Raw genomic sequence first — 24,992 nt, forward strand, 5'->3', positions numbered from 1 at the left:
GATAATCTTGTTAAATTCTCAGAATTTTCAACAATTAATTTTTCTACCACAGCTTTGCTAATGACATAATACACCATTAGTTCACACTTAGGAAACAAGTTGTTCTGAATTAATATACAAAATAAGTGAGAAAATTAAGTTTTAAAAATTCATCAAATATTTAGGAAGGTGCTTTACAAAACCATGCCAAATTATATATAAATTATCTTTGTCTTTTTTTCCTTTATGTTTTTCTTTCCAATTTTTTTTGTTTTTTTGACAGATGTGGTGACCAAAGCTTTTTGGTTTGGCCATGAACCAAGTTAATTTCACTGACTTTATACAAAAAGTTAGATACTGGGCCGGCCCGTGGCTCACTCGGGAGTGCGGTGCTGATAACACCAAGGCCCCGGGTTCGTATCCCATATACGGATGGCCAGTTCGCTCACTGGCTGAGTGTGGTGCTGACAACACCAAGTCAAGGGTTAAGATCCCCTTACCGGTCATCTTTAAAAAACAAAAAAAAAAAAAGTTAAGATACTTGCCTTCATCACTCTTCCTCAAGCACTTCTGAGGTGTACAGGAATCCTTTTAGGAAAAGCTAAAAAGCAAATATTAAGAATTATAAAGTGAGAAACTCAGAGGGGGAGACTTATTATAGATATACAGAAAAAAACAAAGTATATACAATAAAATGTTAGTCCTTATCTCTCACCGTTAGAAGTAGAGTAACTTTTCTCCAGTACTTTTCTGTATTTTCTAATTTTTCAAAAACATAATCAAGAAAAATTATAATCAAGAAAGAGGATATTTTGGGAAAAAAATTTAACTTGTCAGCCCTTAAAAAAGAGAAAATGGCAAGTGTCATAGGTAGCAGTGAATATTTTAATGCTATTATATTGAATAAGGAATGAATGTTCCATTAATTCTAATCTTAAAGTAACATGAAATGTAAAACAAGTACATGAAAACACTACAATTTTATAAGCAAATATTTTTTCAAGTAGCTTCCAATTCTGTATCTTCAATTTTCTATTCAAAGGCAACTCTAAAAATCTTATCTACCATATACAATTAAGAATCAAGGGGCTAGCCGGTTAGATCACTTCAGTACGACATCATGCTAATAACACCAACACCAAGGTCAAAGGTTCCAATCCCTGCACCAGCCAACCACTAAAAAAAAAAAAAAAAAGAATCAAGATGCTCCAAAATCCAAAATTGAAATTTTCCTGGAAAACTAGCTACTAACAGCCATAACTAGAGAATCAACTTAATTAGACAAGTAGGCTTCCAATCAAGATAGCAGAACAGATGGTCCCCAGCTTCACTCTCTCCCACAAATCAACCAATTTACAACTATATAAAAGCAACAACAGCCAAGCTGGGGCCATTAGAGCTCAGGGGAAGAGGAGGAGAGACCTATGGAGCACATGGAGGTGGGAGAAGCCATGATAAGAGAAAGAAAAAACCACTCCAACTATTTTGTGCCATGGCCGCTTTAAGGCTGGAGCTGCTGAGCTCAAGGAGCAGGAGCCAGCATCACAACTGTGTCCTTCAGATGAAGTTGCATGGTGGTGGCAGGGAAGAAGAGGGCCTTGGTGGCCCCCAGGCCAGCAAGACCACTAGTAGGGTTCCCGTGGACCCACATAGTAGTAAGGAGCCACAACAACTGAAAAAAAGGAGCCACTCAGAGGCCAGTGAGTCATCACAAGGGACTGGCACACAGCCCATCCCATGGGAAGTGTTTACAGCATGGGTGGTGGGGGAGATGGGCCTGATGGGGGGAACACTGGAGCACAGCAAGGACAGCTGACCGGCACCCCAATCAGCGAAGGAACACTCAGGGGAGACTGGTCAGGAATATAGAATTGCATGGTGTGCAGTTTGTGAAAAGACTCAGACTCAGACCAGAGTATCTACACAACCCAGGTGCACCAGGTCTCTGGAGAGCCGCAAGTACCTATAAGGTCAACCATTAAAACCTGAGCTGCACAAAAAGCCTTCTCTACAGAATCAGCAGGAAAGCAGCAATTTAGCTAAACCACACAGCTCAAGTACTGGTCCCCAAAGGAAGTTCCCCCATTTTAGAAGTGAGCAAAGAACGAAAAATTAGATCCAGCCCAGGCACACCACCAGCACCTCGGGGCCTACACGGGGTCCTGAGGTATGGAGTCGGGGACCGGACCCCCCACACACAACCAGGCACACTGCCAGCACCAAGAAGCATGCCAAAAACATCACCTCCATGTGGGTGGCCTACCACAGCCACCACAATAACCACGGCTGCTGTGAAAGCGGCTAGACACCACAACTACCACGCAGATGGTCCGCCAGCCACTGGAGTGCAAAGACAGAAGGAGAGTCACCAGCAGAGACCAAAGAAAAGAAGAGGATGTCTCTCTCCACAAAGTCCATTCCAGAGTGACAGAAGAAGCATCTGCTCTATGATAATATTAGGGGACCTGAATGCACCTCTCAGCAATGGACAGATCATCTAGGCAACAAATCAACAGAGTAACCATTACTCTTTCAGAAGGAGAGAAGAAATCTAGGATTATTAGAGGGGGGAGGGGGAGGGAGATAGGAAGAGACTGAATAAGGGGCATAAAAAATAAGTGCAATTTGTAACAATATATGTGCTAGTAATATTGATTTGATCAACATATGTCAATGTCGAACCTCCAAAATACGTATAATCAATTATTCAATAAAAATTTTTTAAAAATAAATAAATATAAATGAAAATTAATTTTCAAAAAATAATAATAATTAGACAAATATTTTGGGGACATCTACTATGAACCCAGCACCATACAAAATAAAGCATATGATCCTACCCTCAAGAACTCATGATCTAGAACAGAAAATAAGATTTACAGACTTGAAACATAAGGAAAACAGCATAAAACAACAGAATTAAGTGCTACAGTGTGCATTTTAAGATGGTAAGATCAACTACCATTAGAAGTCAGAAAGATCAGATAGGATTAGATTTGTCTGGGAAAACCTGATGAAAAAAGCAGAGGCTTCAGTTGAGCTCTGAAGGATGCGAAGATGGATAAATAAACAGAAGGATGTGGGACAAAGAGGGCTTCAAATGCTGGGATAATTATTATTGAGTATTTATGTACGTCAGGCATTAAACTACACTTGGGTGGTGTATTATCTCTAATCCTCACAGCTACTCTGCAAGGTAAAAATTGTTACCCAAATTTACAGCTGGAAAAACTAAGACCAAAAGAGGTCTAGTGACTAAAATTTTTTCTTGATATAGTAGACAAAAAAGAGCCACTATAGAAACTTGAGGATATAAGGGGTGTTCTGGGACTAATAATCCAGTGGCATGTAAAATGCATTAGGAGAGGGAAAGACTATAAGCTGAAAAATTAGGTAAGAGACTTGTAATAATTTAGAAAAAGGTAGTACAGAAAAGCTGAGCCCAGAGGTATGGCTGAGAATAAGCTTAAAAAGGTAAATAGAAAGGAGTGAACACACAAAAAGGTACTTAAGAGTCAACAGAAATTCCCATATCATTGTGACAGATGCTACAAAAGCATCTGATAAAAACAATCTTGGTATAGGCATCAATATTTATAGTTAGCTTCAAATTTACTTAAGAGTATAATCATCCAGTTTGTCCTTCTGCATCTTTTTTCTTTTTCTTTTCCTTTTTTTGGGGGGAATGGGTAAGGTGGTGCTCTAACTGAGCTAACCGGCCAGCCCCTTCTGCACCTTATTTCAACAATAAAGTGTCATGCAGGCTTCATTTAGCTCAAAAGATCTCTGTTGCCTTTGGAAAATCTCACGGGCTCCCTCCAGACTCTGTGTGAGAGATACTTCCTTGTATCCAACCTTGATGAGATGTCCACAGCTCAGCTGATCATACTGTTGTTTTTTTCACTTGTTTGTTTAAATATTTCTCTATCCTTTTCCCACCCTGGCCCAAAATTTTACAACTATGAAATTTCATTTTTCCTTTTTCTCACATCTCATCTGAGCCATGGTAAAATGAAAAAATTTAACTACCCAAGAAAGTTTATCTATCTTTCCTTTGCTTCCTCTGAAATCCCTTTTCCTCAATCCTTAGTAAAGATCTTATGACCCATGTTCTCTATCCACGGCTGTGAACAGCTCCTCCTTTCACACATGAAAAAAAAAAAAATTCAGTCACAGTTTCTCTCACTCCTTCTTATAGTTTCTTAGATGACAGAGGCTTTTTCCATCTGCTAGCATACACTTTGTTTTCCCTAAATAATTATCTAGCCAAATCAGTCCCACAGCCCACCAACAGGGAGACAGATATTATTTCCTTTAGAGTCAAGAAAGAGAGCTACATAAAAAAAGACTGATGCTGGCCAGTTACCTCAGTTGGTTAGAGTGCAGTGCTGATAAAACCAAGGTCCAGGGTTCAATCCCTATATTAGCCAACCTCCAAAAAAACAAACAATAAAAAATAAAAGAAGACTGAAATAATAAAGAAATAATAATGTATTGTGGAGATGTAATGTATAGAGAATGAAAATACATAATAAGAGCATATATTCTGAGTTATGAATTTCCAATGTTCTTATACTCTCCAAAAAGAAGGTAAAAGCACCAAGTAACCTGCAATGATAAATTTTTTAAAATTGTACTGATTTAAATAAAAATGCAAAGTTTAGTGCCATGTATGTATATTATGCTACTATTTTAAAAAGAGTGAGTACATATTGTATATGCACAGACTATTTCATTCCAGAATGATAGGTGATTGGTAACTACGTTACCCCAGGGGAAGAACTACTACGTTAATAGAAAAGAAAAATAGAATTAAAATACTCAAATAAATCCAAATAAGGAGAGAAAGCAAGATCACAGAACAAGTAAAACACATAAAAAGCAAAATGTAGGATGTCAAATGTAAATCCAAAAATATCAGTAATTATGTTAAATGTAATTGAACCAAAACACAAAAATTACTATATTAGATAAAAATCAAAACTTAATTATTGTGGTATTTACAAGAATCACACTTAAAATATAATGACAGAAAATAGTTAAAAGTAAAAAGTATGGGAAAAGGTCATATAAACTAAAAAGAAAGTTCCTCCAGCTATATTAATAGTACTCCAAGTAGACTGGTAAAGCAAAAAAGCATTAATAAAGGCATAATTCATAGAATTAAAGGTATAATTTATCAGGAAGATATAACAATTTTAAATTTGTATGCCTGTAACAACAAAGCCTCCAAACATGTAAAGGAAAACTTAGCAGAATTATAAAGTGAAATTTTTAAAAAAAAATCCATAATTATACTAGGGAAATTTTTAATATCTCTCTCAGTAGTTGATAGAACAATGACCCAAAACGAAGGAATTAGAAATACAGATTTGAATAGCATGATTAAAAAACAGAACCTAAACAGACATAACACAGCACCCAACAACTGCAGAATAAGTACTTTCAAGCACAAAGAGATAATTTACAAAAATTGACCATATGCTGAACCTTAAGGCAAGTTTCACAAATTTTAAAAAGCTGAAATTTTACAGAGTATATTCTCTAACCACAATGTGGATTTCTAAGGTTCAGAGAAAGTGGGGGAAATCATACTTTTTCTTTTTTTAATCCTTTTTCCCCCCATTTTCTCCTGCCTCAGTCTCTAAGCAACACAGCAGGGCTGGAACAAGAGCTGAGGCTAGCGACAAACTGACAAATTGCTGAAGACAATGTGGGCTAAAACTTAAAATTTCACACTTGAGAGTGTGAAATTCTTGAGGACTGCAATCATAGGATAGTTCCCATCCTCTTGTGGCCTTTTCTTCCAGGAACCTCAAAAGGCTCTCTAATGAAGGGAGGAATCAGGGAGAAAACAGAGAAGACTCCTCATCACCACCCCTGTGGAGCTTGGGGAGATGGGGGGAGGAGGGGAATAGTAGCCAAGGCCAAACCAGCCCAGACCCATGTCCTTTACCTCCCTGTGGAACATTAGGCTTAATCTGCAGAGAGAAATTCATCAATGCCTGTAACCTGAGAACACTAGCAGAATCCTACTACAGGCTGGGAGAAGGGAAAGGAGGCTGACAACCAACCTTTACCTAGACCCATCACCACTATCTCTCTTAAGTAACAATAGCCTTAAAATGCAGGAGAGGAGAGGGCTTACAAAACCTTAGCCTGAGGATACTGCTGAATATCCCACTGCAGTTGGGGAAAAAGAAAAGAAGATGAAGGGTATAAAGTCTTGTGAAGCCCATGCCTCTGAGACCCAGGTTCTAATACTTGCGTAAATCTGAGGCTGAGTCAGAATATCACAAAATTTCCCTCAACCTCCACTACCACACTAAAGAGTTTTGAGTAAAAATAACAATGGAATACAGCTAGGAGACTCACAAGACAGAATCTCTGAGAAGAAGCACAAAGAAAAACCCAGAGCCACGATTTTAGGAATGAATGGAGATACAGAAATAAACATACAGAGTGTGGACTACTCTTCATCTGGCATCCACATAGACAGGGTTTATATTAGACCAACTATGAAAAATAATAAAATGTTTCAAACCTACAAATTCTATGCATATGATACAGATGTAGGAATAAATTCCAATAGGGTTGGCCAGTTAGCTCAGCTAGTTACAACACAGATGATGGATTTTGGACGTGACTGGCGCCATTGTGCACACAATAAGCACCAGCACAAAATAGCCACCTGCCTCATCTTCCACTCCAGCACCAAGCCCCTTCGCCCTTCCCTTTACAAGAAGCCTCCTGACTTAGAAACAACTTTCTGGCTTCCGCATCAGCCCTCAGTGCTCCACCCAGTTACATCAACCTAATGGTCCCTCCCCCATTACATTTCACGCCCAACAGCTAATATAAACTCTCACAATCCCATTGTTGCTGCTGTCCCCCATTTTCAGGGCAGCCCCAGGCTGTCCTCCATTTTGAGTACAGCCCTGCAGATTTCTTTCTTTAATAAAGCTTGAATGTGACCTGGCATCTCAGCTCACTTTCTTTCATTATGGTGCCGAAACCCGGGAAGGGTCTTGGCCGGACCGTTGGACGATCCCCTCTCGCTTGGGGTGATTGGCCCTCGGCCGCCCTTCCCGGACCTGTCGAAACCGGATGATTCCAGGACTCTCTACTTTTGCCATTTCAGACCAACGCATCCAACACCGGCCTCAATTCAGGGTGAGTCAGTGGGTCTGTCCTGCCTACTTCTATGGGTTCTCCCAACTACTCTCTACGAAGCCCAGGCACCTGGCTGAGGGAACTCTTCTCGTGCCCCCTAGCTATTGGAGGATGCTCCTCTAGCCAGTCGGTGGCTTTTCTCTCAAAAAGAAGGTGGGCACCAAAGGGGACGCCCTTTGATGGCATTCTTCTTCTACCAAGACTGATTGCCCTTTCTCACTCTCTACATGGGATCCTCACGATACAAACCTCCATGCTCTACGCCCTTGGGCTGTCTCCTGGCCAATTTCTTGGCCTCCAGGGAGACCTCCAGGGAGACTTTAAACCTAAACGTCTCATTTTCTACTGTACTCTGTGCTTTACGCCTCTGGGCCATCTCCCGACCAATTTCTTGGCCTCCAGGGAGATATTAAAACTCAAACACCTCGTTACAATGGATCCCAGTGGCCACAAGATGGCACTTGGTTTAGACACTCACTGAAATGGCAAAAGCTGTACAGATTCCTTGTTCAGGCCTTCTCCTATCTCTGAACACATTCTTCTCTCTGTCAAAACTGTCCTATGTCTCAAATTCTCATAGCTCATGCCGAACCTCCCTTTCTGGACTCGGATCAGTCCTCTGATCTGTCAGGCTACTCTGCTACCCATAAGGGCCACCTCAACTACCTCCATATGCTCCAAATCCTTCACCAGCCCCTCCACCTTTTCTCTCTCTTCCCCACACCTGGCCTCCAATGCTCATTCTCAGCCCAACTCCTCCCCTTCTCCCTCTTCTCAGGTAACAACCCTGCCTCAGCTTCGCCTTTTTTATAACCCTTCTGTGAAGTGGCTGGGACGGAAGGAATTGTCCAAGTCCATGTACAGGGAGCAGGTCTGGATGGCGGCTCAGGTACATGCTCAAAATAATAGGCAGCCTGTGGGAGCCATTGCTGTTCCTTGCACGGACCCAAATTGGAACCACCAGGCTGGCCATGGAGATCGGGATCTCCAGGATAATATGATCACACACGTACTTCACAGCCTCCAAAAGGCTACTCACAAGTCAGTCAATTATGACAAGCTTAGAGAAATCACAGAGATCCACTGAAAATCCCAGCGAGTTCCTAACCCACCACTCTAAGGCTTTACATGAATACACATGTATAGATCCAAACTCCCCTGCAGGCATAGCCCTCTTACAATCTCATTTCATTACCCAATCAGCCACTGATATTCAAAAAACTATAAAAGAGATCAGGCCAAATACCAGCTCCTGGCTAATGCCATCCATGGCTCACATACTCCAAAGTTGGCTGCCTCTAGGGGCAAGCCACCCGAGAACTGCTTCAAATGCAGTCAACCAGGCCACTCAACACGGGCCTGTCATAACCTGTCCTCACTGCAAACGGCCAGGTCACTGGGGGATTGACTGTGCCACTTGCCAGAGAGGGAGTGGCCCCGTCCCCAACCTATAGGCTTTGGCTTCATGGCCATCTCTACCAGACAGGTAAGGCGATCTCTTGATCTCTTTTGTCATCGATACAGGGGCCATTTACTCTACCGTTCCTGAATATGTAGGACCAACAACCCCATCCTCTATCACAATAGTAGGGGTCATGGGATCAGAATACCACCCACAGATCACTCAAGCCCTTTCCTACACCCTACAACACACCCAATTCACACACAAATTCTTAATAATGCCTCAATGCCCGGCCCCCTTACTGGGATGGGACATTCTTTTTAAATTCAAAGCTACTCTTACCCTAAACACTTTAACTCCAGGTACAATACTCCCGTTACAGGCCGCACCCAAACCTGGCCCCTGAGGCTTCCACCTTCCCCTCCCTGTCAAACAAGGCTAATCCCGTAATAGGAGACACTTCTCCCTCCATTGCTATGCACCATTCCCCTATCCTTGTTAAACTGCAAAACCCCTTTGTTCCCTCCTGTCCCACAATACCCCATCACTAACAAACACCTAATAGGCTTAAAACCCGTCATACACAAACTCCTTTCTTCTCATCTCTCACGGCCTACCCACTCACCTATCAATACACGTATCCTTCAAGTTATAAAGCCTAATGGATCATACCATTTAATACAGGACTAATCCTAACACTCATTGTTCCCAACAACTCACCTGAACAGTACTGCCCTAGGGGTTTCGGGATAGCCCCCACTTCTTTGGCCAAGCCTTAGCTCAGGGCTTATCCGAACGTTCGCCCACTTCTAGCACTATACTACAACATGTAGATGACCTTCTCCTATGTAGCTCCTCATATGAGGACTAACAGGCTCACACTGTTGCTCTCCTTAATTTCCTGGCCTCCAGGGAATATCAAGTGTCCCCCAGCAAGGCCCAAATTTCCTCCCCTTCAGTCACCTATTTGGGAGTCCACCTTACTCCCAACACCAGAGAGATAAGAGTAGATCACAAGTCTAATTTCTGAACTCCCTACCCCCACCACAAAGGGTGAAATACTTTCTTTCTTGGGACTTGCAGGGTATCTTCACCTATGGATTCCCAATTTTGGCATGCTAGCAAAGCCACTTTATGAAGCAGCCAAAGGGGATCTTGCCATTCCCTTAGATCCCACAAAACCCATTCATTCTCCCTTCCAGAGATTAAATGCTGCTCTCCTCACAGCCCCAGCTCTATCTCTCCCAAACCTATCTCATCCTTTTATTCTATACATCACCAAAACCCAAGGATTGGCAGTCGAAGTTTTGGAACAAAAGGCAGGAGATATTTTCTCCCTGGTTACATACCTGTCAAAACAACTAGACACCACAGCTTGAGAATGGGCTCCTGTTTACAGGCCTGGGCAGCAGCCACCCTTTTAACACAAGAAAGCTCTAAAATAACTTTTGGACAACAAACAGTCAAGACCTCCTCAGCCATAAGGCCAAGTCAATTCTCTCCCCTTCCCGCCTACAACTTATTCACCTTACTTTCCTCAGCTATAAGGCCAAGTCAATTCTCTCCCCTTCCCACCTACAACTTATTTACCTTACTTTCATTAAAAACCCCCAGTTCTCCTTCAAACCTTGCCCTTCCTTAAATCCAGCCACTCTCATCCCAAAACACTCACGACCCTTAAAACATAATTGCACGGAGGCTTTAGATCTCTTCCTCAATCCCTTTCCACGCATCTCCCTTCATCCCACCTCGCAGCCCCAACATACATGGTTCATAGATGGGGGCACCACCTCCATGCCCGCCCCCCCGGGCACGTTATGCCATAGTAAATCTAACAAAAACTATTGAGGCTGCCCCGCTTCCCCCTAACACCACTTCCCAACAGGCAGAACTCATTGCCCTCACCCGCCCTCTCACTCTAGCAAGTAACAAACGAATCAACATTATACACTGACCCTAAGTATGCCTCTAAGTATACACTACTTCTGCGCGGACATATGGAAGGAGAGAGAATGCATGACCACTCAGGGAGGGCCCATAAAAAACGGACATCTTTATCAAGATACTTCTTGAGGCTGCACAACTCCCAAAGGAGGTTGGGGTTATACACTGCAGAGGACACCAAACCTCCAATGACCCCACAGCCCCAGGAAACAAACTGGCGGATCTAACCACAAACCAGGCCGCTCAATCACCAGGCCCCCACTCTTCCTCTTCTGTTCAGGTCCTTCTCATGGCCCCTATGCCCTTACCGCAATACTCACTCCAAAAAATACAGCACCTCCAAAAGTTGGGGACACAGAGGAAGGACAACTGGTATATTCTCTCCAGTTGCTATGTCCTCCCTACCACACAACCTGCACAAATCCTTTTAGATCTCCATAATTCAGTTCATATAGGCTATGACCCCTACTACGCCTTCTTAAGCCCTTATATTACTCTCCCCACAAAAGGACACGCTATCTTCTAACCTTAGTAGATACCTTACCAGGTTGGATTGAGGCGTTTCCTTGCACTTCAGAGGATGCTACAGCAGTAATGCATGCTCTCACCTCAGAAATCATCCCTCGTTTTGGCCTCCCCACCAGTCACTCACTCACCTACAGGCTGCCCCCTGCAAGCCCACAGGCCTCATCCCCTTTGAGCTTATGTATGGCAGACCCTTCACTCTCACACCTCTCCCTTCCAGCTCGTTGCCTTTAGGCCAGTATCTCCCTACTCTTTCATTCATCAGGGATCTTCTTAGGGATGAGGCCAAACTTCTATTACCTCATCCTTTCCCCACCACCCTCTCAGACTTTAAACTGAGCCTGGGAGAGCAAGTATATACTAAAACCCGAATCCCAAATCCCCTCTCACCATGCTGGGAAGGGCTTTATACAGTCCTTCTCACCACCCCCACAACAGTAAAAGTACTAAGAAAGGCCCCTTGGTATCACTTATCCTTGGTAAAACGAGTACCTGAGACTTTACCCAAAAAGTCTGTTAACACCAAACCAGAGGGGTTCCTGTGCTCAACCCCCACCCCAACATCTCCTTACACTTCATCTATCTTAGGACCTACAAAATTAAAATTTTCCAGGACCTCCACTCTTCCTTCAATTCCAGAAGAAAAATAATCTTCCCTCCTGGCAATCATCCTGTTGTTTTTACAGGCCTGCCTCACAGTGCTCATACAAGAGCTACTGCAAGACTGATCCTAACCTGCTACTGCCCACCTCACTTTGTTTATTCAGGATCTAATCTGAGACGGATCCCAGCCTGCCTCCTTTGATGTGGACAACATCCTTGAGTGGGTGACTGAGCTAGCCTGGCAGGGCGTCCTTTGCAAATACACCCCTTACGAATTCACCCTCTACCCCTTTTTCCTACTATGTGTTCTCTTAGCCCCTCTGCTATTACATTTTTCCTCCTCCTCTTTCTGTGGTTCTCACCATTAACACAGGTTTCTGCTTCACCATGCACACAGTGCATTTCCCAAGTCAGAATCTTTGGGTTGGGATGGACAATCGGTGCACAGGCACTGGCTAGACTTGGGTATGGGACTATCCAAACTAGTTTCAGTTATTACACATCTTCCAGCTCCCTGCTATGATAGGTCCAAAGCCATATCATGTTCCCATGAAAAAAGGGACTACTGGATGGTTCTTTCCAAGGGGGATTCTGCTGGAGCCCAGTGCCCTCCAAGAGGCAAATACGTGTGCTTCGCCAAGACCACACACCTAGGTTATAGTGATGGGGGAGGCCTCTAGGACGAAACACGTCAAAAACAAATTAAACATATCATTAAAAGCCTTACTCCCGGGCCGAGCCTGTGGCGCACTCGGTAGCGTGCTGCGCTGGCAGCGCGGCGACGCTCCCGCCGCGGGTTCGGATCCTATATAGGAATGGCCGGTGCACTCACTGGCTGAGTGCCGGTCACGAAAAAGACAAAAAAAAAAAAAAAAAAAAAAAAAAAAAAAAGCCTTACTCCCACCCAGCCAGGCAGATGTCCTCTCCAGCTACCTCGACCCGTACGCCCATCCTAAATAGACCCCAAAGTTATACAGCTCCTCAATGCTATTTACTTAATTATACACCCTCCTCGTTAACAGGAAGATGTTGGCTTTGCCTACAATCAACCCTCCCCCACTATCAGGCTACTTCAACGTGTCTAATTAGCCTACAAACAACCATACCTCAGTCCTCCTGGGTGTGGAGGCCACCCACATCACTTGAACTCGGCCAGTAGGGTATTGTCCAACAAATCTTACTGACAACATAAAAGTGGACAACCTCACAATAAAAGATTACAACCAGACAATTCCAAAGGACAACACACCTGGGGGGTGGCCCCAGTCACTAAACCCTTGGATACCCTGGCTTATGCGCCTACTAAGACACCAAAGTGTGCCTCATCCTACTTTTTGGCCCCTGTCTCTTTTGGTGTTTCTCTAATATTTTGCAGAAACGTATGCAGGCTTTAACGAACCAAAAGGTCGCTAAATTGTCCCTGCAAAAGGATATCAGCCCCTCAGAATCAGTGACCCATCCCTGGAAAAATACAGCCTCCCCAAACAAAACCAATACCCTGCCACCTAATTGTTTTGCCAACGAACATAAATCTTTTATTTTTTCCATATCTTCGCCCATCTCCAGTAGGAAGTAGCTTCAGAAGAATGAGACCTCCGCCCTTTTTCCCTTTTTCCTATACTTAAAAGGCAGGAATGATGGATTCTGGACATGACTGTCGCCATTGTGCACACAATAAGCACCAGCACAAAAGAGCTGCCAGCTTCATCTTCCACTCCAGCACCAAGCCCCTACCCCCTTCCCTTTACGAGAAGCCTCCTGACTTAAAAAGAAACAACTTTCCAGCTTCCGCATCAGTGCGCAGTTCTCTACCCAGTTACATGAACCAAATGGTCCGTCCCCCCAGTACATTTCGCACCCAACAGCTAATACAAACTCTCATAATCCCATTATCACTGCTGTCCCCCATTTTCAGGGCAGCCCCAGCAGATTTTCTTCCTTTAACAAAGCTTGAACGGGACCCGGCATCTCGGCTCACTTTCTTTCAACAGAACACCAAGGTAAGGGGTTCAGATACTCATATTGGCCAGCCACCAAAAAATAAATAAAATTTTATCTAAAAAATTCCAACAATACCCAACATTAGTTTTTTGTTCGTTTATTTGCTTTTAATATTCATTTTGAGGAACCTACAAATTAAATCCAGGGTTTGCACTGGCAGTTTTTGCCTTGTCTGCCCTGCCTCTCCCCTCTCCCCTCACCATTCCCCAAGGGTATCCATAAGAAAGGTGCTGGGTCATTCTGCCTTGATTCTAACACTGTTCATGGTGGTGTAACCACCTGCATCTTTTCATCTGTAACCAAAAATCCGGTCTAAAGAGGCAGCTAATGGAGAACCGAATCCAAACGTATTCAACCCAAAAAGGTCTTCTCCAAGACATGTTATAGTCAAATTGGCAAAACTCAAAGACAGAGAGAGAATCTTAAGAGCTGCAAGAGAGAAGCGTCAAATCACCTATAAGGGAGCCCCAATCAGGCTAACATCAGACTTTTCAACACAAACCCTAAAAGCCAGAAAGGAATGGGATGATATATTCAAAATACAAAAAGACAAAGATTGCCAGCCAAGAATACTCTACCCTGCAAGGCTATCCTTCCAAAATGAAGGGCAAATAGTATATTTCTCAGACAAACAAAAACTGCGGGAATTCACCACCACACGACCACCCTTACAAGAAATTCTCAAGGGAGTACTGGGTTTGGTTCCTGAAAAATAACTACCACTGCCATAAAAACCCAAGAAAAATCTAAACCCACTAGTATAATAAAAATGGCATTCATGAAGAGAAAACAAACAAAAAGGTTATCTACAACCTAAGGAACCAACAAACACAGAAAACAAACAGTAAATCAGAAAACAAGGAACAAAAGACACCTAAGACAACCAAACAACAATCAACAAAATGCTAGGAATAAATCAACACCTTTCAATAACAACTCTTAATGTAAAAGGCTTAAATTCCCCAATCAAAAGACACAGACTGGCTGACTGGATTAAAAAGGAGGGCCCAACTATATGCTGCCTTCAAGAGACCCACCTCACCCATAAAGACTCACATAAACTAAGAGTGAAAGGATGGAAAAAGATTTACCATGCAAACAGAAAAGAAAAACGAGCTGGAGTAGCTATTCTTATATCTGACAAAATAGACTTTAAACTAAAAACCATAAAAAGAGACAATGAGGGACACTACGTAATGATAAAAGGACTGATCCATCAAGAAGACATAACAATCATAAATATGTACGCACCCAATGTTGGAACAGCCAGATTTATAAAACAAACTCTATTAGACCTAAAGAAGGAAATAGACACTAATACCATAATAGCAGGGGACCTGAACACCCCACTGTCAATATTAGACAGATCATCTAGTCAAAGAATCAGCAGAGAAACACAAGATCTAAACAATACTCTGGACCAATTGGACTTGGCAGATATCTACAGAACATTCCATCCAACAACCTAAGAATATTCATTCTTCTCATCAGCACATGGATCATTCTCCAGGATAGATCACATATTAGGTCACAAATCAAGTCTCAACAAATTCAAAACAATTGGAATTATCCCATGTATTTTCTCAGACCACAATGGATTAAAATTAGAAATCAATAACAAACAAAACTCTGGAAACTATACAAACACATGGAAATTAAACAGCATTCTACTTAATGACATATGGGTCCAAGAAGAAATCAAGCAGGAAATCAAAAAATTTATTGAAACTAATGTAAATAATGATACATCATACCAAAACCTGTGGGATACTGCAAAAGCAGTATTAAGGGGGAAATTTATTGCATTAAATGCTCACCTCAGAAGAATGGAAAGATGGCAAGTGAACAACCTAACACTTCACCTTATAGATCTAGAAAAACAAGAACAATCCAAACCTAAAGTTAGCAGATGGAAAGAAATCATAAAGATCAGAGCAGAACTTAATGAAATTGAAAACCAAAAAACAATACAAAAGACCAATGAATCAAAAGGTTGGTTTTTTGAAAAGATAAATAAAATTGACAAACCATTAGCATGGCTAACAAAAAAAAGAAGAGAGAAGATTCAAATAACAAAACTTAGAAAAGAAAAAGGTGATATTATAACTGATTCATCTGAAATACAAGGAATCATTCGAGACTACTATAAACAACTATACGCCAACAAGTTTGAAAATCTGGAGGAAATGGATAAATTTCTGGACACACACAGCTCCCAAAACTGAACCATGAAGATGTAGAAAATCTGAACAGACCAATAACAATAAAGGATATTGAAGCTATTATCAGAAAGCTCCCAACAAAGAAAAGCCCAGGACCAGATGGATTCACAGCAGAATTTTACCAAACATTCAAAGAGGAATTGACACCGATTCTTTACAAACTATTCCAAAAGATTGAAACAGACACAAATCTCCCGAACTCTTTCTAAGAAGCAAACATCTTCCTGATACCAAAACCAGGTAAAGATATAACCGAAAAAGAAAACTACAGGCCGATATCCTTGATGAATATAGATGCAAAAATCCTCACTAAAATACTAGCAAACAGAATACAGCAACACATACGTAAAATTATTCACCACGATCAAGTGGGATTCATCCGAGGGATGCAAGTTGGTTCAACATACTCAAACCAATAAACGTGATACACCATATTAATAAAGTCAAACACAAGGACCATATGATAATCTCTATAGATACTGAAAAAGCATTTGATAAAATTCAGCACTCATTCATGACAAAGACCCTCTATAAGTTAGGTATATACGGAAAGTATCTCAACATAATTAAAGCCATATATGATAAACCCACTACCAATATCATCCTGAATGGGGAAAAGCTGAAAGCTTTTCCTTTAAGAACAGGAACTAGACAAAGATGCCCACTCTCACCACTCCTATTCAACATAGTGTTGGAAGTACTAGCCAGAGCAATCAGAGAAGAGAAGGAAATAAAGGGCATCCAGATTGGAAAAGATGAAGTCAAACTGTCCCTGTTGCAGATGACATGATCCTATATATCGAACGGCCTAAAGCCTCTACAAAAAAACTCTTGGAGGTGATAAATGATTTCAGCACAGTAGCAGGATACAAAATCAACACACAAAAATCAGTAGCATGTCTATTCTCCAATAGCGAACATGCAGAAAGAGAAATCAAGAAAGTCGGCCCATTTACAATAGCCACCAAAATAATAAAATACTTAGGAATTGAGTTAACCAAGGATGTGAAAAATCTCTTTAATGAGAACTACAAGCCACTGCTGAGAGAAATTAGAGACGATACAAGAAGATGGAAAGATATCCCATGCTCTTGGATTGGAAGAATCAACATAGTGAAAATGTCCATACTACCCAAAGTGATATACAAATTTAATGCAATCCCCATCAAAATTCCAATGACATTTTTCTCAGAAATGGAAAGAACTATCCAGACATTTATATGGAATAACAAACGACCACACATAGCCAAAGCAATGCTGAGCAAAAAAAATAAAGCTGGAGGCATAACACTACCTGACTTTAAACTATACTACAAAGCTATAATAACCAAAACAGCATGGTACTGGCATAAAAACAGACACACTGATCAATGGAATAGAATAGAGAATTCAGAAATCAACCCACTCACCTACAGCCATCTGATCTTTGACAAAGGCACCAAGCCTACACACTGGGGAAGAGACTGCCTCTTCAGCAAATGGTGCTGGGAGAACTGGATATCAATATACAGGAGAATGAAATTAGACCCATACCTTTCACCATACACTAAAGTCAACTCAAAGTGGATTAAAGAATTAAATATACACCCTGAAACAATAAAACTTCTTAAAGAAAACATAGGAGAGACACTTCTGGAAATAGGACTGGACACAGACTTCATGAATATGACCCCAAAAGCACGGGCAACCAAAGGAAAAATAAACAAATGGGATTATATCAAACTACAGAGCTTCTGCACAGCAAAAGAAACAATTAACAGAGTTAAAAGACAACCAACAGAGTGGGAGAAAATATTTGCAAAATATACATCTGACAAAGGATTAATATCCAGAATATACAAGGAACTCAAACAACTTTACAAGAAAAAAACAAGCAACCCAATTAAAAAATGGACAAAAGAGCTAAGTAGGCATTTCTCTAAGGAAGATATACAAATGGCCAACAGACATATGAAAAGATGCTCAACATCACTCAGCATCCGGGAAATGCAAATCAAAACCACACTGAGATACCATCTCACCCCAGTGAGGATGGCTAAAATCCAAAAGACTCTGAATGATAAATGCTGGCGAGGTTGCAGAGAAAAAGGAACTCTCAAACATTGTTGGTGGGACTGCAAAATGGTGCAGCCTCTATGGAAAATGGTATGGAGGTTCCTCAAACAAATGCAGATAGATCTGCCATATGACCCAGCTATCCCACTGCTGGGAGTATACCCAGAGGAATGGAAATCATCAAGTCAAAGGTATACCTGTTCCCCAATGTTCATTGCAGCACTCTTTACAATAGCCAAGAGTTGGAACCAGCCCAAATGTCCATCATCGGATGAGTGGATATGGAAAATGTGGTGTATCTACACAATGGAATACTACTCAGCTATAAAAATGAATGAAATACTGCCATTTGCCACAACATGGATGGACCTTGAGAGAATTATATTAAGTGAAACAAGTCAGGCATAGAAAGAGAAATACCACATGTTCTCACTTATTGGTGGGAGCTAAAAATAAATAAATAAATTCACACAGACACACACACACAATAAAAAAACCCGGGGGGGTGGGGGAAGAAGACATAACAACTACAATTCCTTGAAGTTGATACGACAAGCAAACAGAAAGGACATTGTTGGGAGGGAAGGGGGAGAGGGAGCAGGGAGGGAGGTTTCGGTAATGGGCCTCAATAATCAACCCCATTGTATATCGACAAAATAAAATTAAGAAAGAAAATTAAAAATAAAAATAAAAATAAACAATATAAAAAATAAAATTAAAAAAAATAATAAAAATAAAAATAAATTTTTTTTAAAAGCTAAGTACTGTTTGGGCCGACCCCGTGGCGCACTCGGGAGAGTGCGGAGCTGGGATCGCAGCAGTGCTCCCGCCGCGGGTTTGGATCCTATACAAGGACGGCCGGTGTGCTCACTGGCTGAGCGCTGTACGGCTGGTCACGAAAAGACAAAAAAAAAAAAAAAAAAAAAAAAAGCTAAGTACTGTTTAAAAAAAAAAAAAAAATTTTTTTTTAAATAAAGAGAATGTGGAAAAACTGGAACCCTCACACATTGCTGGTGAAAATGTAAGATGGCCCAGGCACTCTTAAAAACAATCTGGCAGTTCTTCAAAATGCTAAACATAAGAGTTACCATATGACCTAGCAATTCCATTTCTCAGCATGTATACATTAAGTCCACACAAAAACTTGTACACAAATGTTCACAGCAGCATTATTCATAAAAGCCAGAAGTGGAATCAACCTAAATGTCCATCAACTGATGAATGGATAAAGAAAATGTGGTATATCCATACACTAGAATGTTATTTGCAACAAAAAAAAAAGTACTGATACATGATACAAAACAGATAAACTGTGAAAACATTCTAAGTGAGAGAAGCTAGTCACATAAGACCACATACTGTATGATTCATTCCATTTATATGAAATGTCCAAAATAGGCAAATCCATAGAAACAGAAAATAGATTAGTGGTTACCTAGGGCTAGGGCTGGGGGGGAGGAGCAGAAATGGGGAAAGACTACTAAATGGGTACAGGGTTTCTTTGGAGAGTGATTAAAGTATTCTGGAATTAGATTATGGTGATGGTTGTACCACTCTGTGAATATACTAAAAACCACTGAAATATACACTAAAAATGGATGAATTTTAAGGTATGTGAAATATATCTCAAAAAAGCTGTAAAACAAGAAGTTAACAATAGCAAAAATGGCAGCTTAGTATACAGGAATTCTGAACTACTTGTACCTCCTAATCTTCTAAAATAAAAGGAAACAAAACATTTATAATAAATAGCTAAAGTCATAATTATAATATATACATATAGTGCTGCATGCATATGTAAAAATTCATTGAGCTACACAGTCAGCCCTCTGTATCCTAGGGTTCAGCATTTGCAGATTCAACCAATCAGGGATCGAAATATTCAAATAAATAAATAACAACAACACAATGATAAAAAAAAAAAACACAAAAAAGGGTTCAGATCCCCTTACCGGACAACTGCCAAAAAACCAAAAAAGAAAAAAAAGTAAAGAAAGATAAAGAAAAAGAGAAGAAAAAATACAAATAAAGATACAGTATAACAATTATTTACACAATATTTACATCGTATCAGGTATTATAAATTATCTAGAGATGGTCTAAAGTACATGGGAGAGCTATGCAGGCAATATGCAAATACTATGCCCTTTTATATAAGGAACTTGAGAATCCCTGGATTTTCATGTCCATGGGGGTTCCTGGAACCAATCTCCTATGGGTACTTAGGGACAGCTGTATAAATCTTAGATCTGTGCATTTACTTGAAATTACACCTTGATTTTACAAAATGAAATGTTTTGTTTTGTTTTAAAGTGTTCCAAAGAATTATCTCATTATACCAAAGCATGGGATGCAGGAGTCAGATTTTGTCTTCTTTTAGTCAAAAGAATCAAGCATGGAGAAGTAAAGCAATTTGCTCTGGTATCTCAAAATCAGGAAGAAAAACAGGCCTCCCAACTCTGTTCTATAATCTAACCTTTGTGTCTCACAGACAGAGATTAATCTTGAGATTCTTCTACTGCGAAGGAGAAATGGAAAAGGAGAAAAGGATAGAATAAAAGAATAAGGGGCAAGGACAGAACCAATCCCCATTCAACAAATCACCAGAACAAATCTAAAAAAACAGAAATCAAATCAACATCTTCTCCATCCTCAATGCACCCCCAAATGCCATGTCCTTTTTCTCAGAAGAGAAAATTATTTTTATCTAGAACAGGCTGTGAAATAATGCAAAGAATGCAAAAGAAGCTCTCAGGTCCACATTCCCTCTGAAACTGTCACAGTGCTACCACCTCTTGCTTCCTTCTGCAGTTTTCCTAAGAGTTCTAAAGCACTGGAAATACACTTTTACTCTAATTGCACTTTTACTTTTATTCTTTACTTTTACTCTTTACTCTCCCTTTACTTTTGGCCATTTACAGATCTATAAAAAGGAGAGAAGTTTACATAGGCATCAATAAATGGATATAAGGTTTGGCTCTTATTTCACGGTCACAAAATTTTAGAGGTGAACTAGATCTGAGCAATCAATTATTCACTTAATGAATAAAGAAATGAATCCTAAAATGGTTAAGGGACTCACAGCTAAGAAGTGGCAGAGTCAAAGTTGAATCTAGCCTTCTATTCACCATACCATACCTATACCTGTGCCCAGCTAGAAACTGGACACTACCTTATCTAAAGTGATAATTACACTCTGGGAAAAAATAGTTCATATGAGTATATCCAAATTCTCATGCACATCTATTCCACAGCACTAATATTTTAATAGGTTTATAATCAGAATTATAACTGTTAACCAAGTTATAGTCAGTACCATCTCTTCTCAGCAGTAAAATCCCCTTGGTAAACTGAATTAATAGCAAAAGTTTATTTGTTTAAAAAAAAATCAATGCAAACAGAGGTGAATGGTTTTAAAGAGTACTTGTATGTGCAGGAAGTTTTTCATGGCAAACCATCTTACTTCACCAAAGACATTCATACAGTCACTTATTTATTTGACCAACACTGAAATGCCTACTAGGTGTCAGGCACTGTATTAGGCCCAAGGAATAGAAACAGATAGATACAAGGGACTTTGGTCTAGTTAGGTAGAGAGAAAAAAAAATAACACAAGATAGTAAGGGCCATGATGGGACACCTGGACACCTGGGGTGGCACAGAAGCCCAAAGAAACAACATGTACCCTAATCTGGAGGGTCAGGGAAGCCACACCAGCTTCCTACTCTCCCAAACAATATTTGCTCCAGAAAGCTCAGGCTTCTCATCATTCTTGAAATAAAAATCTCCAAAACCTATTTCTGAAGCAAAAAAAACAAACAAAAAACCCAGCATTACAGTATGATCCTATTTGTGTAAAATTATATTAATTCATATATTTATATGTGTACATGTTTTCAAAGAGACATGTATGAAAGAATATTTACAAAAACTTTAACAGTAATCATCCATGGGATAGAATTTCAGATTGTTTCAACTTCTTTATGCTTTCTGCATTAATTCTTAAGAATAATCCTGCAAATTTTTTTATTCTCCTATAACCAAGACGAGTGAGACAGGGCAGGCACATAGAAGAAAGTAAAATAAATTATTATTGCATGTATATAAACCTGTTTTCCCAACTCAGAGGATTATTCACCACACAGGGGAAACTAACACAGTATATCTGAAATCATTTATTTATGCTTATAAGAAGGGCCAATTCTGGGAAAGTTTCTGGCGAAGACAAGAAAGACAGACAGAGACCAAATCCTAATAGGCTGTAATTGCCACACTAAGGTGTTTGTACCTTATTCTGTGAGTGATGAAAAACACTGAAGGGGTTTTCAGCTAAGGATTAACAATCAACTTTATTTTCTAACAAGATATCTCTGGTAGCATTTGTAATACACAGACGGAAAGGAGAAGAAATGCAAAGAGATGTGTTGGAAGAAGGTCACTGACTATGCTTGAAAAAAACCTAGAGAAATGTATATCCAAATTTTATCAGCATTATCTCTCGGGGATGAAAATATAAAGAGTCTTTTACTTTTGGTGTTATATATTTCCATTATCCTTGCACTTAAAATAAGCGTGTATTATGTTTATAATCAGAAAAAATAAGGATGGCTATACGATAGCCCAAAGACAGTGGGGGGAAAACAATGGAAGCATAGATTATAAGCTCTTTATGGGCAGGAAACCACTGATGTGACTTTCTTCCTACTATATCCCTAGTACTTCACACAGAGTCTGGCACATAACAGGTCCTCAATCTGTCAGAATAAATGAAAGAGCAAATGAGTGAACAAATGAACATTCTGAAAGCTCAGTGGGAAGAAACATTTCAGAAGTAAAAAACGAAGAAATCGAAGATAATCCCAAGTTTTGTGGACTCGTTGGCTAAGTGAATAATGAGCCATTAACTGAGATAATTGAAATTAAGAAGAGGTATAGGTATATGGGAATGCAAAGAAATCGTTTAAAAAAATGCCAATGAATTTAGTAGAAGCCACATTAAGTTTCAGAAACCAGTGGGACATCAAAATGGAGGTGTCTAGCAGGCAGCAGGAGCACAGGCTGAAGCATTATCCATTTGAAGCTTGTATAAAAAATCAGAGCTACCACATACCATAGTTCATGGACTCTGATTGCTGTTATCAACAACAGAATAGGCTGTGCAGACCAAAATGAAATATGCCTACCATTCTGGCTGCCCTGACTCCCTAACCTGACCTTTACCCCTACTGATTTCTAAACTTAAGATTATTAAATAAATACACTTTATGCTTTAAAGTCTTCATCTCTCACTTGCTTCCTAACATATGCAAAAGCCCACAGCTGTATTTTATATTTTCACTATTTGCTACAGACAAAATTCTTGGCTCACAGGTCCAGAGAAGATCAGAAATTCAATACATTTGGCATTATTTATCATAAAGTTACAAAATGTATATATTGGTTTTATTCACTATAAACTGGCAAACTGTCACAAAACAAATAATGGTTTGTCACATACTAGTGATTTTTTAAAGTTCCAGTTTGAAACTTGAAATAATATTGAAAAAAAACAAATATCTTGAGAGGAGACTCTTTATCGAGAGACAGTGTTTAACAAATATTTATTCTCACTATAGGACAGGAAAAGATTTTTTTGTTTTGTTTTTTCTTTTTGGCTGGCAAGTACGGGGATCAAACCCTGGACCTTGGTGTTATCAGGACTGTGCTTTAATCAACTGAGCTAACCAGCCACTCCAGGAAAAGTTATTTTTTGAGACTTGTTTCACCTTACTCCAAGATTACAACATCATGATACTTCCAACTGTCCTCACCTACCCAAGTCTACTCCCCCTCCAACTCATTCTACGAATTAAAAGGAAAAAAAAACCCTTCTCATTTCTTTTCATCATATCTTAAACTGATCTTACTTAAAATTAAGCTTATGTCTCCAAAAGATCAAAAAAAGGATTAGGCTAGTCTCAAAAGCAGAAACAAACATAAGACTAATTTATCTTCATGCTTTCATTCATGTTATTGTTTATACCTGCAATGGTAACACTTTTCTCCAACATTTATCCAATAGAGGACACACAGCAAAGCTCCTCTAACCACTGTAGCACTAACCTATTCTCTCGTTTCTTTGAATTTCCATAATACAAACGTGGACTTTAAGAGTTAACTACTTTTCATGTTTTCCTCTTTTCTCGTTGGAAAGTAAAATTCTTGAAGAGAAGTGCCATATCAGTCCAAATTCCATAACAATACTGAGCACACAGTTGGCATTCAATAAATACTAACTCAATAGTAGCCCTAAATTTATATCTTACACTATGCTCCCACAATCCTCCTTTGCCCCCACAGTGCCGTAATACTGGGAAAAAAAGATATTATTGTTTTATTTTTACTAGCAGATATTACATCTAGAAGAACGCTAATGTTTGGGCCAGTAATCAGTGACATCAATTTTAAACCTAAATGCATTTTAATTTTTAAATGGCCAAGTCTGCTATCTCATTTTAGGCTACAACAAAGAAAAGTCTAACTACCAAAACACTGGAAAAGAAAGTTATTTTGCCAAAGTAGAAAATAAAGAGGCAATTGTTACTTCAGAATATTTAAAAGAGCAACGCAAATGTTCTAGGCACAGAAAGAAATTAAGCAAACCCTAAATAAAATCAGATTCTGCATACTTACATTTACTGTCAAAATAAGACATACTGAAAACATGGGGAAAATACATGAAAATTTCAAAAAGGTTTCGTCAACTAGCCAGATTTGTCTAAACCTATCAAGAAAACAATTTTTAAAAAAAAGAACTTAAATAAGACTTCTCCTGGACCTGAACCATACTATACATTTAAGGGATACAGATAACTGGAAAAAGATCAGTCATTCTGTGAAGCTCCCACTTCATCACCTTTGGTCAGGTGCTAAGAATTCTACTTGTTTAATAAATATCTGGCTCCAATCTGGTGTGAGTAGAAAATCTAAGGTAACTCTTACCAGAGCAAAGAAAGAACATACAGCCAAGCTAATAACTGAAGCCACAAAGAGTGGGTATTTCATAACACTTCCCAACCCAGCCTATCTGGTGACTCTGCATTTGTTTT

At 39.9% G+C, this 24,992-nt stretch overlaps 1 long non-coding RNA gene across 1 annotated transcript in view; it reads right to left on the reverse strand.

Moving 5' to 3' along the window:
- Positions 1-524: 524 nt before the first annotated feature.
- LOC134390429 (uncharacterized) overlaps positions 525-24,992 on the reverse strand; it is a 45,304-nt gene continuing 20,836 nt past the window's right edge. The window contains exon 3 of the long non-coding RNA XR_010024866.1: positions 525-580. This is a non-coding gene — a long non-coding RNA (uncharacterized LOC134390429). The remainder of the gene's footprint in view (positions 581-24,992) is intronic.

Source organism: Cynocephalus volans, chromosome 11 (assembly GCF_027409185.1).
Source record: "Cynocephalus volans isolate mCynVol1 chromosome 11, mCynVol1.pri, whole genome shotgun sequence".
Classification (NCBI taxonomy): Eukaryota; Metazoa; Chordata; class Mammalia; order Dermoptera; family Cynocephalidae; genus Cynocephalus; species Cynocephalus volans.